The sequence below is a fragment of the Eublepharis macularius genome, chromosome 15, assembly GCF_028583425.1.
Source record: "Eublepharis macularius isolate TG4126 chromosome 15, MPM_Emac_v1.0, whole genome shotgun sequence".
NCBI lineage: Eukaryota > Metazoa > Chordata > Lepidosauria > Squamata > Eublepharidae > Eublepharis > Eublepharis macularius.
This window is the reverse complement of record NC_072804.1, coordinates 21,902,499-21,920,606: the sequence shown is the minus strand read 5'-3', so window position 1 is coordinate 21,920,606 and position 18,108 is coordinate 21,902,499. Positions and strand designations below refer to the sequence as shown.

The 18,108-nt window shown below is 43.7% G+C and overlaps 1 protein-coding gene across 1 annotated transcript in view; it reads right to left on the bottom strand.

The window, feature by feature from the left end:
• SLC2A9 (solute carrier family 2 member 9) overlaps positions 1 to 14,960 on the bottom strand; it is a 116,750-nt gene extending 101,790 nt beyond the window's left edge. Inside the window, exon 1 of the mRNA XM_054999401.1 lies at positions 14,790 to 14,960. The gene's annotated coding sequence lies outside the window, so the exon portion shown is untranslated. The remainder of the gene's footprint in view (positions 1 to 14,789) is intronic.
• Between the last annotated feature and the right edge of the window lie 3,148 nt (positions 14,961 to 18,108).

Sequence of the window (18,108 nt, the reverse complement as noted above, 5' to 3'; positions counted from 1 at the left end):
ATTTTTTTTTTAAAAAAAGAGTTTATTGTCTATAGCCATAGGGCATCACAATTCGCCAAGCATCGACCAATAAACAATTAAATCCCTTATCACAGTTTGTATAGGTTACTAAAATTAATGACACAAAAATATTGAATCAGAACATTTTCCAATGCCCTATACAAAACATGGTCTAATCGACTGTATTTATTTCAACTTCTATTTAGTAACAAGATGTTAAAAAATTCCTCGTGTTAATTTTATGTCCCCATTGCAAGAAATACATGAACTGAGATACCTGTTTAGGGAAAAAAATAATCTAGCGAGATTTAAACATTATATTAAATTCCAAGCTTTATGTGGAATTTATTTTTATTGAAATAATATTTGCAAAAAAATTAAAGATAATACACTTCTATTGGTTCAATTGATGATAAAAACACAACCACACTTTAATTTTAGCACAACTGTGTATGATATGGCATGGTTGTGGTTGTCCACAATTTTCAGCGCTATTCATTGATGTCAATGGTCTTAGACGGGTGTAACTCTGCTTAAGGTGACATTGTGAGGCACCTCCATTTCACTGTCACTCTCCATAGTAAAGAGTCCAGTAGCATCTTTAAGACTAACCAACTTTGTTGTAGCATAAGCTTTCAAGAACCACTGCTCTCTTCGTCAGAGGCATCTGATGAAGAGAGCAGTGGTTCTTGAAAGCTTATGCTACAACAAAGTTGGTTAGTCTTAAAGATGCTACTGGACTCTTTACTATTTTGCAGCTACAGACTAACATAGCTAACTTCTCTGGCTCTCCATAATATCACTTGTATTAATTTCATATCATACTGGTGAACTACAACATCCCTTCTACTATGTACGAAGGAGAGATGTAAATAAGAATTTTTGCTTTGGTTTTGATGTGACCTGCAGGGACACTCAGGTGAATGCAAAACTGAATTATTCAAAAAGGCTTTTTACTCAGATAGGAGGGTGGTACTGTAGGGAGGGGGTCTCAGATGCTTCGCTAATGAGTTAGGGACCATAGACTTCACTACCATGTTGCCTTACATATTATCTGTTGCTTTAAATATGTACTCCTATATACTACCTGTTGCTTTATGTTGTCTAATATCAGTCCTAGAACTGATTATGTTCTGTTTCAGCAATTCTTCCACTCTGTGTTGGATCCTTGCTAATGCGATAGCTTTGTAAACTTGTATTTATTTACCTTATGGCATTGTTTATGGAAATGTCCTTGAGACTGTATGGAAATATCCTTGATACTGATTGTTCTAATCTCACACTGTAATCTGCCTTGAGTCTCAGTGAGTAAGGCAGATTATAAATGAAATAAATAAATAAATTCATAACTTGATTTTTATTTGGATTATTACTTGTATTTGTGGTTTTATTCCCCCACTGACAAATCAATAACACATACATATTCTCTCACATGATTCCTACAGCTAATCACCTCAATAACAATATTTATAACCTTGAAATTGCCCTGCCTTGCCTAATATGTTATTGACAATGACATCCTTGTTATTTTATGAAGCAATGAATCTTTAGAAATGGAAACCATTCCAGCACATAATTCTTTTTTAAAAAACAAATCTAAATCTAAAAACTCTTCTGCTCCACATCTTGGAATAGAAGTTTTCCACATCACCTGAGCTTTTTAACTGGAGACACGAGGGATAGAATGTGTGACCTTCTGTATAAAAAGCAGATGTTCTACCACTGCACCACCCTCCAACATAGCTAAGATTGACAACAAATTCTCATTCATTCAGTCATGTTTGTATGAATGTGATGCAAACATGGATCCCAACTAGAGATGGGCACGAACCGAAATACGAACGAAAATTAAGTACGAACCAGGCCAGTTCGTGGTTTGTGAACCGTGGTTCGTCAGATCCCATTTCTGACGAACGACCACGAACTTTTAGGCTGGTTCATTTGGTTTGTTTTTTGGTTCGTCACTGCAGAAAGCCTGGTGCCAATCAATCAGTTTCCTAGGCAACAGGGGATGGACTTCCTGCAGACCTTCTGCTAACCCAGAAGTGACCTTCTGCTGGCCTGGAAGTGACCTTCTGCTGGCCTGGAAGTGACCTTCTGCTGGCCCGGAAGTGATTATTTTCTGACCTGGATGTGCCATTTTCATGAAACAAATGAACCCATTCGCGAACTAGGGGCAGGTTCGTGAAAGTTCATGGTCCGTGGTTTGTGAAATTTGACGAACCACGAACCACATGGTTCAGGTTTTTTTTTGGTTCGTGCCCATCTCTAATCCCAATTACTCGTTTGTTTGGTTTCAGAAAGGCAATGCTCACTTTGTAACTCCTGATTACAAACAGTTTTCTTCCATTGCAGTTTTCTACAGATTTAGACTGCCTGGTTAATTGCAAGGAGATGGAAAAGGCGGTGGTGGTGGAGGTGCTGTTGAGACAACTGACTCATGGCGACCCCCACCGTGGGGCATTTCAGACAAGAGAAGAGCAGAAGTGGTTTGCCATTGCCTTCTTCTGCAGAGTGAGCAGTGATCCCATTTTTATGGCAGAACATCTCCATCTTGTAGGCCCTGCGGAACTGTAAAAGGTCCTGTAGGGCCCAGATCTCCTTTGGGAGAGCATTCCACCAGGCCAGGGCCAGGGCAGAAAAGGCCCATCCTGCTTAGCTCCCACGTTCTGACAAGCTTGGTGTCATGTATGACTGTGCCCATTCATCCATGCCAATGTTAGTTCTAATGCTTATGTTCTAATGCCAGTTATTGTAACCATGATCCTGGAGTAACTCAATTTCCTGTTACCTAGTATACTAACAGTTTCTCAGGCTTTCACAAGTGGTTATCTGTTGAGCTCGACTATTTACGACCTTGGACTCCCCCCACCCCCCGACTATGATATGTCTGTCTTCTTAGTAGCACAACATGATAGCACAAATATGAAAAATGTTCTCACACCAAAAAAGCCGGTATTGTTTGGGAATTGGGAGGGGGAAGAAAAGCAGGGTAGAAAAAAGATGTATTTTTCCCATGTTCCCATTCTTGTCAAACTTCTACTCGAGCTACTTAGATGCTTGCCTTACTCCTAAGTAGACCTTTGGACCTAAATATGGAAAAGATCTGATTTCTGAATAAAAGTCATTTAACCAAGGACGTGTGTCTTGCTATAATGATCCAGGGATCTGTCTGCCATATCCTGTCATCCAGAGCCTGACGCTTGGGCTAAACTGGGCTATTTAGGCTGCTAGTTAAATCGCAAAACTGAGGCATAAAAATTGGAAAATGCTTCCCTGTGGCTCTTTCTTTTCTTGTATATTATTTTGGCTCCACTTTTGTCTGATAATTGTCAAATTGTATTATCACAGTCAATACTGGAGGAAGTTCTGAAATGTTACATAACTACAAATGTGTTACACACAAACAAAAAAACCCATTGAATTCAGTGAAGCCATATTTAAATACTATTAAGTCCCATTGATTTCAAAGGAGGGGTTAAGCAAATAAGGATGAAGACAGACAAAACACTTTCCAAAGCAATGCGAGCTCACTGCATGGTAGTTTGCTGTCCTGGGTGAAAAGAAATACCTCCAAAAAAGGTGAGCTGTTCTCATTACTCCCATTACATCTGGTTTTACCTTGAAAGCAAGAAGTTGGTTCTGTGTCACGGAAATCAATAAGACTGACAAGGAATGAACTTTGGCTAAATTGCATTTGTTCATGTAACCCATTTGCAATTACTAATATTGTCCAGATGCCTTGATTTCAAATGAGAGTATCCTTTTTTTTTAAGTAATTTTATTGAAAGAGAGTAATACATATTTATTGCTTTATGCATTGGGGGAAGTGGTTTTTGTTTTGTGTTGTTAGTTGTTTTGTATTGATAGTTCTACACCATCAAAATTGTGCAACTGCATAAGGTAAATGTAGAAATTCAGAAAATCAGATGCTCTAGAAATAGTTACTATAGACAGCACTGTTCCAGTTGTAGCACAGATGTTAATAATGATCAGGTGCCTATTAGACCAAAAAGGAAAGGAAAAGAAAGAAATTAATAGGAACAAGTTTGCTGCTTTTATACCGGAGAAAACGTGTTTCAGTAGTTTTGGCAGCAGAAGTTGTGCTCTTAACACTTGAAAGATATAGTTACAGCACTCTAGAACCATACACTTAGCTTCCAGAAAGTAAGATTATTTTCTACCAGCGTACTACAGATTCTCTACATATTCTCTAAAACCCATAATATATAGTGTTAAGTTTAACCATCTTGAAGAGGGACAATCATAAGACAAGATACATATCAATACACTTAAAGATTCTCAAAAAGATGTTAGTAGAAGAAACAGAAGTAGCATTTGCACATTAATGACATTCCTAATCAAGACCCATCCGTGCTTTGCTCAGAATTAAAAACCTATGAACAAAGAACACACGATTGAACCCTCCTGGATACTCACATTTCTCAAAAGGTCTTTATGCCGTTTGCAACAACTTGAAATCAAGTCACAGTCTAAAGAGCACTGATATAAGCCACCTAGAGAAGGATGATTTAAAAATGACTAATCAATCATTAAACCCACCTGTACCCACCTGGAACTTTTCTCTTTTATAACCTCTCCCAAATGGTGAATCATTAACCTCAGCTTTATCTCCTGAAAGATCAGCCAAGGTTTTGGGGGGGGGGGGCGTAAATCTGCTTCATCAATATATGAGGAAACAAAACACAAGAAAAAAATTTCGACTGTCCATTCCATAAATCTTGCAACAAGGCTATTCACAACCCCAGTTGTTTGCTTTGGCCCCAGTCTTCTCTTTGACTTTACCTTTCTCATAAAGTCTTTACTTCCTGCATTCAGTAAAATGACAAATTTGGCTACATTAGACAAGATGCTAATCTCAAGGATTAGACAGGAATATGAAGGCTACGGAGTTTGAAACGGCACTGAGAATTTTTTTTTAAAAAATGTAGTAGAATAAAGTGAAACAAAGTTTTTAAAAAAGCAAATCATCATCATTCAAACAGACTAGCAAATGTTTGGTCTTGAGATGCGGTCAAGAATACAAATACATTTTCAAAACTGTTGCTGAGGTTTATTTACAATGAGAATTGCAATGTCAGACTTCAGCTGTGCATGGAACGGAGTTCTTTGCATTTGTACTTTCCCCAGTTTCTATTTTTTAAAAAAAAGACCTGCACCCATACAGTGTTGCAATAAGGGATGCCACAAACACTCTGGTGAACATGTACAGCAGGTAAATATTCTAGTTTTGACAGCAGTGCTCACTCGTAAACTAAGCCTCGACTCTGCTCCCCTCATTGCCAGCAGACCTGAACAACTGCCGAACAGTTTTGCAGCTGTGAAGTAGCCATGGCTTTTCAGTTTTGTTTCCTTCTGCCTTGCAGATGCTTTCACATCTGTATGGGACATGAAATTGGCTCTCCCCCAGGATCATGATGAATGGTTGGGTCATAGAAGCATAGAATCACAGGATTGGAAGGAACCTTTAGGGTCATCTAGTGCACCCCCTGCAAAATGCAGGAATTTCCCAAATACCTCCCCCCAGGGCTTTTTTTCTGGGAAAAGAGGTGGTGGAACCCAGTGGTGGAACTCAGGATCGCACAATGATGTCACTTTGGGTCAGCTGGAACAAGGGAGCAGTTTTTTAAAGTTTAAATCACCCTCAGCAAAAATGGTCACATGGCTGGTGGCCCCACCCCCTGATCTCCAGACAGAGAGGAGTTTAGATTGCTCTCCGTGCTGGCACAGAGGGCAATCTAAACTCCCCTCTGTCTGGAGATCAGGGGGCGGGGACACCAGCCATGTGACCATTTTCAAGAGGTGCCGGAACTCTGTTCCACTGCGTTCCAGCTGAAAAAAAGCCCTTCCTCCACCTCACACACAGTGACTCTTATTCTATGCCCAGAAGATGGCAATACTCAATCAGGGTCCCTAGGCAAACTGGCCTGGGGAAATTTGCTACCTGACCCCAAGGTTGTAATTGGCCTTACCCTGGGCATGTAAGAAGGGCCATGACAACTAAGCACTGATGTAAGCCTTCCTGCCCTCTCTCTCATGCTCTGCCCAGGTTCACAGAATCAGCATTGCTGTCAGATGGCCATCTAGCCTCTGCTTAAAAACCTCCAAAGAAGGACAGCCCACCATCTCCTGAGGAAGCCCGTTCCACTAAGGGACTGCTCTGACTGTCAGGAAGTTCTTCCTAATGTTTAGCTGAAAGTCAGACAATTAATGATTTGGGGGTAGGGGCAGTATAAGATTGTGCAAAAAATGCATATGCACAAGAGAGCTTGATAACAGATACTTAAATGAACATCAAAGGTATTTTTATTTTTAAAAGTTTATAATCAAATTTTCAAATTCAAATTTAGTACAGTCAAATGACCAGCAAGAAAAAGATCACATAAACAGACCACAATTCCTATCTATATAAAAAGAAAGGGAGAAAGTTTATAATCATTGGCTGACTGGTTAGTTTGCTCATTTTTTATTATAATGATTGGCTGCAGAGGTTATGTAGCAATTATAGGTGTGGGAAGGGGCAGACAAGGACTGTCATCAGGCATGGGAAATATTGAACCATACTGTCAGGGCTTTTTTCCTGGGAAAAGAGGTGGTGAAACTCAGTGGGTTGCCCTCGGAGAAAATGGTCACATGGCTGGTGGCCCCACCCCCTGATCTTCAGACAGAGGGGAGTTTAGATTGCCTCTGGGCAATCTCAACTCCCCTCTGTCTGGAGATCAGGGGGCGGGGCCACCTGCCATGTGACCATTTGCAAGAGGTTCCGGAACTCCGTTCCCCCACGTTCCCCCTGAAAAAAAGCCCTTCATACTGTACTGTTTGAATACACAGGCAGTAGTAGTAAGTAAATTTATTGTATTTAGCCATAGGCCATTACAAATCACAAATAGCAGAGTGTATAAACAGAAACATGAATGATTAAACTTAATATAACAAAGTCAGAACAATATAGATTATAGAACAATATAGATAGAATACACAGGCAGTAACCCGCTGAACAGGCAGGAGCTGCTCACAAAAGGCTTAAGAAAAAAAATAATCTCCCTGCTTGTAACTGTTGAGCACAATGTGAGTTGAAGCACTGGGTTGTAAGCCACCCTAACAGGCCTACACTTCAACACATGCTGCCTGGCAATGCAGGAATACAGTTGCCATCTCCTGACCAGAAGATTGGAAAAGTACTGAATTGTGGGGATCATGGGAAAGGTGAGCTAACAGCCCCACAACCCCCCCGGAGGTGTGCACAATCTGCAGATCAAAGAAGTGACCATGCCAGAGTTCCTGATTCCAACCCCTCTGATCTTCCCCCTCACCTCCTCCCTAATTGCAGGCACTCAGGAATCTGAGGGCTTTTCCTGTCCCACCCTCAGCGAGCCTTAAATCAACCTTTTGGTATCAAAAGATGTGCCTGATCAAACCGCCTCTGGTTTTATTGCCTTACAATTCCAGAGACAGCTTGTTGAATTATTGTGATGGGCAAAAGGCTCCATCCTGCCCCAAAGGGTGAATTTTCCTATAAAAAGGGCAGCTTTCTAGCAGCCTGGTGTGTTCTAGGATCTTTTCCCCTGCCCCTTCAGACTTCTGTCTGAGTCCCCTCCTTCTCCCTGCCATGAACTGCTGGTTGTTCAAGGTTGCTGCTCCATAGGATGTCCTGCCTTCTCCTCTTCTAGATTGGTAACTATGGGCCAAGCTACACATGACGAATGACACTTGAACAGCAAGTGTATTTCTCCCTGTTCACTTGCCCTCCACTCAATCCACTTGCCGTTCAAGTGTCATTCATCATGTGTAGCTTGGCCCTATGAGTCTTCTTTGGCACTGATTTCCCACTTTTCTTACTGTTTTCTAGCTAGATCTGTGTGTGAGTGCTATGGACGTTCTGTGCCATTGCTCTTTTAATGCTTCTTTAATAAAAACCACACCTGTTGGCCATCTGTTTGTTTACTAAAGTGTTCTCCAGAGGAAGCAATCCTCGTATACATCGGTCAAAAGATCCTGCAGTCAGCCCTCCTCTTGCTTAGCCTCTCCTTGCTACTAATTACCCCACAAAACTTGCAAGGAGACCCACTGGGTAACAGGGCCCATAGCTGCAATTGGAAGCAGAAGAGCGAGTAGGAAGGGTGTTCTTCTTAACCCTTTCTCTGCTGGCTATTTTCATAACCACTACACCACAGAACCAGTGTGATATAGTCATTAGGTGCCAAACTGAGATGCAAGTTCAAGTCCCAATTTAGCCATGAAACAAATTAGGTGACCTCTGGATGGTCATTCTCCTTCATCCTAAACTATCTCAGAGGATCATTGTGATGAGAAACTGGAAGAGGTGAAAACAATTTACCTTTGGCCTGAGTTCATTGAGGAAGCCTGGGGTAAAAAAGTGGTCATACCAAAATTCCTCCACTCCTCTCAAGCTTTCTGTTTTCCCTTTGTGGAACTCGTACTGGCCCTTTTCTCCGATTGTGTTTGTGTGTATGTCTGTAGGTTTGTAATGCATAGTTAAACATTTATACATTTTAAAGGATATTTTAAGGTTTTAAAGCCTTGATGTACACTGCCTTGGAAATCCTGTTTGGGTGGAAAGGAGGCATATAAAAGTTTAAAATAAATAAGGCTAAAATGGGACTGATGCCTATATTTGCTACACCTTTGAGGGACAAAGCAATAAAAATAGAATAGACTCATATTTCTCAATAGCAATATTGCCCTTTCTGACCACCCTCCTCCAACTATTGGTGGAAGAATATAGGAGGCAGTTCCCAGGGAGAAATTCATAATTCAATTCCATATTTTTGTCGTCCTGACTTTTAAGATAAACTCAAAACTAACCTTAACCTTTCAGCAATACGCGGCCCTAACAAGGTAACCAGGGCTTTTTTTTCTGGGAAAAGAAGAGGTGGAACTCTCTATTATCACATGTGTGCACCCGAAGTGCGCCCGCGCTCCTGGAAATGCGTGATGATGTCACTTCCGGAAGTGACACCACTTCCCGGAACCCAGCACAACGCATTATGACGAGATAAATGTTAGTAAGCTTGGGAAATTACACTATTATGAGAAAGGGTTTTTTTCCTTTCTGTATCCTCTACAAAAAGTGAAATCTTCCATACCCTTTTCCAAACATTTCATTTTTTTGGAATCCTATTTTAAAATATGCAAGAAGGAGGGGGCCTTTAAAAATCCAAAACCCATCTCACAAATCTAAATTCTAACAGATTCCTTCTGCCAGCATAGAAAAAAAAATCCAAAACTCTTTCTCAAAATTCCACAGAGTCTGAAATTCCTAATCTAATGAATATTGAATTTTCAAATTTTCAGGGAGGGTTTTGCTTTACTGGAGCAAATCAAAATTAGATATTCAACTTTAGCTGCATTAGATCTATACTTAGTTTAAAATGGCTTTTTTTGGTTGCCTGCCAACTCTACCTTACCAATGGCTAAGCTGTTGTGATATTGTGAATTGGGGTCAAAACAGAAAGCAGCTCCAACCCGACAACTGTGGAGAAATTAATTAAAGCCTCTGATATGGACTCATTAACTAATCAAGATTGTCAGAGATGGATTGTTCAGTACAACACAATGAGGAAAAACCAAATCAAGTCATTATGTACTGAAATAGTTATTGTAATCATTAAGGGTTAAAATATTTATTCTGTAATGTATAAATAATAAATAATAGAGTAATTTAGGGGAAGTGAAGGGAAAGTAAATTCAATTGTGAATATGGGTGTATCTAAGGAACAGGTCAGACATTACTTTTATCAGGTTTGCACCTAAGATTTTTTAAGAAGAGTTTTAACCTGTAATGACTACAACAAGCACAGATTTGGAGATATGCATCGTACAGATAAACTCATTAGACAACTATGATGGAATACCCCCCTCAAATGTGAATAAAACATTTAAAGTGATACAGGATCCGTTTTTTTAAAAAAAAATCACACTGCTTCCATTGGTACTGGAATGTTGGTATTTTTATAAGAGAGAAAGGAGTTATTTCTATTCAAATGTGTTTCTTTAAAAAAAATCATCTAAGCAAAGGTATCTGTGAAGCAATGGAACAAAAATAAAGTCCAGTAGCAACTTAAAAACCAACAATATTTTCCAGGGTATAAGCTTTTTGAGAGTCTTTCTTTCTTTATTCTTTGTTACAGTCAGCGACCAGAAAGGAATGAGATAAAAATGACCAGAATATAGCATATAAAAAATACAGCAAGAGTGTAACAAGACTATATGTGGATACATAATTTCATAACAAACACTAACTTGCAAAATTAAAAGAAATCCATCAGGACCAATCAAAGACTAAAACATACTAATGCAATGCTACTAAAAGGCCAGAATATGCCAACTAACATCTAACAATTTAAATCAGAACTTACTATAAGTGGAGATACGGATTTGCACAAAACTCACTTTTTGAGAGCGTTTCTTCTACTACTACAGATTAACATGGCTGCCTAACCTAAACTTTATGAAGCAATAGATGAGACATAATTGGACTGGGGAAACTTCATCTTAAAAAAGGATCTGTTTATTCTATTTGTTTAATTGCGATTTACATTTTTTTTTGCATACCATTTTTTGCAAAGTGACTCACAATTGTACTAGGTACATATTTATATCTATTTATCCCTCTGTAAGATGAGCTAATGAAATATATAAGTTGCCTGTCTCACTGTGGAATTTTATGTTCAGTTAATCATTATTCTTAAATGATTTTAGAGTCAGCATCCAAAATGCCCTTATAGTTTTTTTTTAATGTAAAATATACTCAGAACATACACATTTACTTAGTCATCACTGCTTGACAGCTGTTCTCAACTGGCTGAAAGCAAACAAATTGAAATGAAACCCAGACAATGACAGAAGTGATGCTGGTTGGAAAAGCAGAGAACTTGAAGGACATTGTGCTTCTGGTCCTTAATGGGATTCAGTTGGCCCTGGCTGACTCAGTTAAGAGCGTAGGGGTTATACTTCTTCCAGCACTGCTGCTAGAGAAGCAAATAAATGAAGCTTCAAGAAAGGCCTTCTCACAACTCAGACTAGCCTGGAAGACGGCCCCCTACCTTGACATGGCTGATCTGGCCACCTGGATTCACAGCACGGTACAATCAAGACATAGACTACTAGGGGTGCCAGACCCCTGGTGGGGGCGGGGGATCCCCCGCCCTCGCCCTCCACACCCTGCCCCACTTACCTGGCCAGTGGGGGGTGCACACCCTCCATGTGCGCTCCTCTGCGGAGCTGCGCGCTCCCACAGATTGGGCCCATTTTGGCATTGATCGGGCCCACTTTGAGATGCTGCGGCGCACAGGTGCTCCACAGCGGCTCAAAATGGGCCCAATCCAGGCCAAAACAGGGCCGTTTTGAGGCGCTGTGGAGCGCAGGAGCGTTCCTGCGCTCTGCAGTGCCTCAAAACAGGCCCGATCTGCAGGTGCGTTTTGGGCCGCTATGGAGTGCAGGAGCATTCCTGCACTCCACAGCAGCCCCCAACACAAGCCCCTGTGGAGCGTGGGCGCGCTGGGGGGGGTGTACGCAGCGTAATTACATCACTTCCTGGAAGTGCACCCCCCAGGCAGGACAGAGGTAAGAGCCAGGCCCCGATCCCCTGCTGGGCGCTTGAGGGGCCTGGCAACCCTATAGACTACTGCAATACACTCTACAACGGTCTTCCCTCAGAGTTGACTAGGAGACCCCAACTGGTGCAGAACACAGCTTGCTTACTCTCAGGAAGTAGACGGAGCATGCATATCACTCCCATTCTGCAGTGACTCAACTGGCTTCCCATCAGATACCAGGCTCATTTCAACATCATGACTAAGGGTGTGCATAATGAAAGAAAGCCAAAAATACACAAAGGAATCCCTGATTTGGCTCATTAAAGTGACTTCCGGAATGGCGGAACAAAGTCAAGAAAAGAGGCTGCAATGAGCTCCCCACTCTCCAGCCCCTACCCCGACTGAAAAAGGTTTGTGTGTTGTTTTGGTTCTTACTGTGCGAAGGCTGTGCAGTCAGGCCAGGCAGTGGGGCGCGCCATTCGGCAGCATCTTGTTTTCCTTAATGGCAAGACTGTCTGCATGCCTCATGCGACCAGCTGGATCCATCACGAGCCCTTAGAGTTAACTCCATTGGTGGAATGGGGATGTGCGCAGCGTGTGTGCGTGCATTTTTTCTTCAGCACTTCCTTGGCAATGGCATGGGCATTGAGTGGCTCATCGGGATCAAGTCACAAAAGGTTTGCTTTGCCCTGGGGAGAGGAGCAGCAGATGGCATGGTGCCATTCGTGCCAACGACACCATGGCCATCTCTTTCTGTGTGCTTTTATGCACAATGCAAGGAAAGGCTAGCAACACCAACGTGGGCGTGTGTATGTGGGGTTGAGGAGGGAGGGGTCTCCTTCAGCCTCTGAGCCCCCGGCTGCTGGAAAAGTTCATGTTACGCAGATTAGGGTGACAATTGAAAAGAAAAAGGGCAATTATTAAAGGAGAGCCACACTGAAGAAGACCCAGACATCTGGAGCTGGTTGGTGCCCACTGAGTGGCCTTCTGCTGCTGCTGCCTTTCGCTTAGGTGCCACGGTGCCAGAGCCACCCCTGTGACTTAAGAAGTCCTCCAAATATAATGGGCTGAGCAGCACCAGGAGAAACTTCATCTTGCTCAGAAAGCTTTCTAGCCTTTGGTGCTTTTCGGATCAAAACTGTTAATCCAGCGTGAAATGACAAGTGAGGTAGCAGGTGTGGGCTTTGGACGCTCGCACATGCCTGCCCAAGACTGGTCTGGCCAGATTTTTCATTTTCAGCTGTTCTCGCCATTGTTTCTTCTTCCTTTTCATGCAACTCTGGGTTAATGGTTTTAAACCAAAAGGGAGACAGGTGGCCAGCAACCTGCCCAGTCTCCCTCTTCTATTAGTAAAAAAAAAATAGGAGGAAAAGAAGAAGTCCTCCCTCTACTTCCCTTTCCGTGAAGGAAAAACCAACATCTAGCCCTCCCTTTCTGTGTGCTCTGCGCATAGCGCAAGGACAGGTTGGCAGACAGCAGTTTCAAAAGGAGTCCCAGAATGCTGCAAAGCTGATTCATATGAGGAGGATTCACACACCCCTATCACGGAAATTAAACTACAAGGCACAGGGGAAAACATCAGGACTCAAATGCAATGATTAATTGGTGTTGTCACTATTATAAAGAAGCAATTTTTCAAAAAAAAATTCACTGCACTGTACTGGTTGTCAGTGGAGAACTTTCCTGCCTGCACGTTGTGCTGATGTGTCCAGCTGGCACCACTTTGCCAGTACGTTTCTCACCACTGTATGTGTCCAGCTGTCAACACTTGCCTTTGGGGGAGTCCATGGTTGGGTGAGTTTTCACGTGCTTGAGGCGAAACTCATTGGATTGATGGGTTTGGGCATGATGTGGGTTTTTGCTAGACTGAAATACAGCTTCATTCCGCCAACTCTCCCCTTTGAAAAGAACCAGGGCTTTTTTTTCAGCTGGAATGCGGTGGAATGGAGTTCCGGAACCTCTTGGAAATGGTCACATGGCTGGTGGCCCCACCCCCTGATCTCCAGACAGAGGGGAGTTGAGATTGCCCTCTGCGTCACTGGAGCGGTCATTGGCCCTGGGAGCATGCGTGCACTTTGCGCGCACACATGTAGTACCAGGGGCACCACCTCCCGCCAAGAGTTGCCCCCTGTGCTGGCAACCCACTGAGTTCCACCACCTCTTTTCCCAGAAAAAAAGCCCTGAAAAGAACAGTGTGTGCATAGTTGTGCACTTCGCAGGTTGCACAACACTTGCCTTGATGGGCACCTTCCTCAAGCATTCCGCAGGGTCCATAAAGACAGAGTCCCATTGTTACATGTGCTCAAACTGGTGGGTTGATGGTTTCAAGGGAAGACTGTGTTCTGTGCGATTTTGGTGCTGTTGTGTCCGAAAGCAGCTGCTCCAGAGCCTCATTTCCCCACCTCCCCCCTTGGAAAAAACTGTGTGTATTCATGTATTCGCAGCCAACGCGCACACAACAGACTGAAACGCATGACAATGAAAAAAGAAAATGCACCAGTTTTGACCCAGCACTGCCCCAACCAGAACAAATTGTAGTGGAATGGAATAGTTCTGGAACACCATGCCCTAGAACCGAAACGGAAATGGAAGTTTCCTTAGTGCACACTCCTTGGGATTATCACATTCAAAGCCCTTCATAGCCTAAACTCCTCATATTTGTTTGTTTGTTTGTTTGTTTACATCATTTATATTCCACCTTTCTCACTGAGACTCAAGGTGTGTTACACAGTATGAGATTAGTACAATCAGTATCAAGTACATTTCAATATAGTATCAAGGACATTTCCATAAACAATGCCATAGGGTAAATAGATACAAGTTTAAAAGACAGAGTATTAGCAAGAATCCAATACAGAGCAGAAAAAATACTGAAGCAGAACATAATTCTAGGGCTGACATTAGACAACATGGAGCACAGGTGGTACACAGGAGTACATATTTAAAGCAGCAGATCCCCTAGACTTACTGGGAGGAGAGGCCGGGAGCCGGCCGGGAGACAGCTGCCCAGTCACCCCAGCAGGCACCCTCGGCCAGAACCTACCTGCACAGGAGGGACAGAAAATAACACCCAAGCCTCAGAGGATTAGAAGGGGCAGGTGGAGGCCAGCTAGTCCACCCTCTAGTGGGAGTCCAGGGTGCCAGGCAGGGAGGGGGAGGGCAAAGGCAGTGGGGACAGGAAACCAACAACCGGGCAAACTGAAGTCTTACCAGCCAGGGAGGAGAAGCAACCTCAGCAACTCAGTGGGGACAGACAACCAGCAGCTGGGCAAACTGAAGTCTTACCAGCCAGGGAGGAGAAGCAGCCTCAGCAACCCAGAGCCATGCCCCAGCCTGCAGCCCAGCTTGAAAGCAATAACCTAGCCCAAGGGATGCCAGGAGCAAAGCAACACCAGGTAGAGCTGCCTGAGGCAATCTGGGGGAGAAGATGGGCAGCCAGTCAAGGAGGCTCAGCTGGACCTGCCTTCAGCCGTCAACCCAGCCAGAGAGGCTGGATAGCCAGCCAATGAGGCACAGGTGGCCCAGCCCAGTGCTTCCAGCCAAATGAGCACAGGTGCAGCTGCCTAAGCCAGCTAGGGCCATGGTTAGAAGGCAGCAGGAGGGCGTGGTTGGCAGGTGGAGCATGGCAAGGCTGAGGGGATAAAAGGGAAGCCCTCCAACAGGGTGTGGTGGGTTGAGTAGGAGTGATAGAGTGAGAAAGGTGGAGGAAGGAGAGGATCACGGGGGAAGGGCTGGGGCAGGTTGAGCAGGCCAGCGAGTGGACTGAGAGGGAGCCTGGGTGATGTATACTGCTCCTCCTTCCACAGAGCAGGGTCCTGCAGTATCCCTGACACCCCTTTGACATCAGGGCCAGGCATGCCGGCGCCCCGCCCAGCGGTGGCTGCAGCAAACCCTGACAGATAATACGTAAGGCAATATAATGATGAAGTCTATGGTCCCTAACTCATCAGCAAAGCATCTGAGACCCTATCCCTACAATATAGCTCTCCTATTATAGCTCTGTGGGGCCACCTCTCTCCCTATGTTCCGCATGGTCGCTTCACTTGTCTGGATAGAGCCTTCTGCAGATACCACCCTGCAGATGGGCAAAATCAACAGCTGCCTGCAGATTTGCTTTCTCTGCGTTAGCCCCCACCTTATGCAATGGCCTGCCTGAGGAGTTCAGGAAAGCTTCTGCTCTCCTGGTTTCCCACAATCTATGCAAAACTGAATTATCCAGAAGGACCTTCTACCCAGATTATAGGGCTGAGTCGTAAAAAGTAGCTCAGAGAGATGTATTGGTAGGGACGGGAACTATACGCTACTCTGCTGGGCACTATCTACTGGTGTAGACATGCTTCTACTAGGCAGTTTCCACATTGCTAATCATGCCACATAAACTAGTTATGCTTTGTTTTAGGAAGATTTCATCTCTATGCACAGCTTCATGCTCCCCTCTCCAAACTTTTCTGCTTCCATTCCCTATTGTATCTCTTTCTCTGGATGTTGAAACTGCTGCTCATAATTGTACTTTGCTCAATGAATGTCCTAGCAGTTGCTTATATTGTATTTTCACATGCAATGTGTAATCTGCCTTGCTTAGATTGTATTTTCACTTGCACTGTGTAATCTGCCTTGGATCTCAGTGAGAAAGGTGGACAATAAGTAAATAAATAAATAAATAAATAAATAAATAAATAAATAATCACTAGCTTTCTATCACAGTAGGTCTGGTGTGTGTGCTTAGGAGTGTAATGTGTATGTTATCAGGACTTCTGGATGAGAAGGAGCCTCACTGTAAGCCCAGTATATACAAACACGTTCAACTGTTGACAGGATCGATGTGTCAGTAAAATCCTAGAAGCATCTGCGTATTAAAATGACAAGCAGGCAAGACAATATTGAAGTTTTATATTATATTACAACTCTGCACTCCTGGCCTTGGACTATGTGCAATCTATGCCAGATTCTGGCGTGCTTTATCAGATCTCTTATCTAAAGTGCGACTGAAAGAAGTTCCATTTCTGCAGCCTTCAAACCTTTAGCTAGTCCAGTCTCAATATCATTCCTGTATATTCCGGGGCACATCAAGCTCTATGAGCAGGGCTTTTTTTCAGCTGGAACACGGTGGAACGGAGTTCCAGAACCTTTTGAAAATGTTCACATGGCTGGTGGCCCCGCCCCCTGATCTCCAGACAGAGGGGAGCTTAGACTGCCCTCTGCACTGGCGTGGTGGGCAATCTAAACTCCCCTCTTTCTGGAGATCAAGGGGCGGGGCCACCAGCCATGTGACCATTTTCGTTGAGGGTGATTTAAATTTTTAAAAATTCCCCCCTTGTTCCAGCTGACCCAAAGTGATGTCATTGGTCCTGGGAGCATGCACACACTTTGAATGTGTACATGTGGTACCAGGGGCACCACCTCCCGCCGAGAGTAGCCCCCTGTGCTGGCAACCCACTGAGTTCCACCACCTCTTTTCCTAGAAAAAAAGTCCTGTCTATGAGGTCTTTTCAGAACACAGTTATAAAGGAAGAGAAGGTGGTCATTTTTAATAAACCTTCCCTTCATCCCCAGTGATTGTAGCATTCTTGGCACAAATAGGCAACCATGAAAGAATTGTGGACCACTCTCTCCACTAGAGGGCTGTCAAGATCACATCACAAGCGGATTGGATTACTAATCTCCAATTAATTGTGAATTGAGGTCCACCTTCAATCTCAAAGTGTAACAGGCAAAACACTTTTTACCAAGTACTTTTTTAGGGGAAGGGGAAAGGGAAAGGGAAAGAAAGAAAGGCCAGTACTCATGTATAAAGTTGCAGTAATTTCCACCAATTCCCCCCTCTGGACTTGAGAAAGCCCCCCCTCAAAAGGTACCAGTACTCAGTAACAGTGAATAGTTCGATAAAAGCCCTATTTTTACCATATTTGTGTGTGTGTGCACAAGTTTTATATATATAGGAAATATAGGACGTAGTTTTGCTTTGGGTCAGAACATACAATCCCTGCCCCCTCCCCTTATCTTCATAACTAGGGTTGCCAGATGGGGTCTGGAATAATACCAGACCACAGGGAGAGGAAAGTATGGCGGCACTCACTTTTTTAAAATATTCGCCTGTGTAAAGCACATGCAGACCCTCCTGTCCCAGTGCAATGACATCACTACTGGAAGTGATGTTGTTGCCCCAACCCCACTTCTGGGCACCTGGTCTGGCTGGCCAACCCTGGGTGGTGCTGCACAGCCACAGGAGCTGGCCAGGTGCCTGGGCTGGCTGGCCACTCCCACTAGAGTCGTGCAGCCATAGGAGGCCGGCTGGGCAGCCTATACCCGCCGGTGCCATGCATAAGGCCAGGTGCCCGGGCTGAGCAATGGAGCTGCCTCTGGAAGCAGGGGGAGGGGAGGAGCCAGGTATCTGGTATTTGGGGAACATTTCCTCCAAACACCCTAAATGCTGGGGTGTCTAGGCGAAACCAGATACCTGGCAACTCTATTCATAACTGCTGGCCATTTAGCTATACTCTATGATCTTTATGGTAAAGTAGAACCTTCC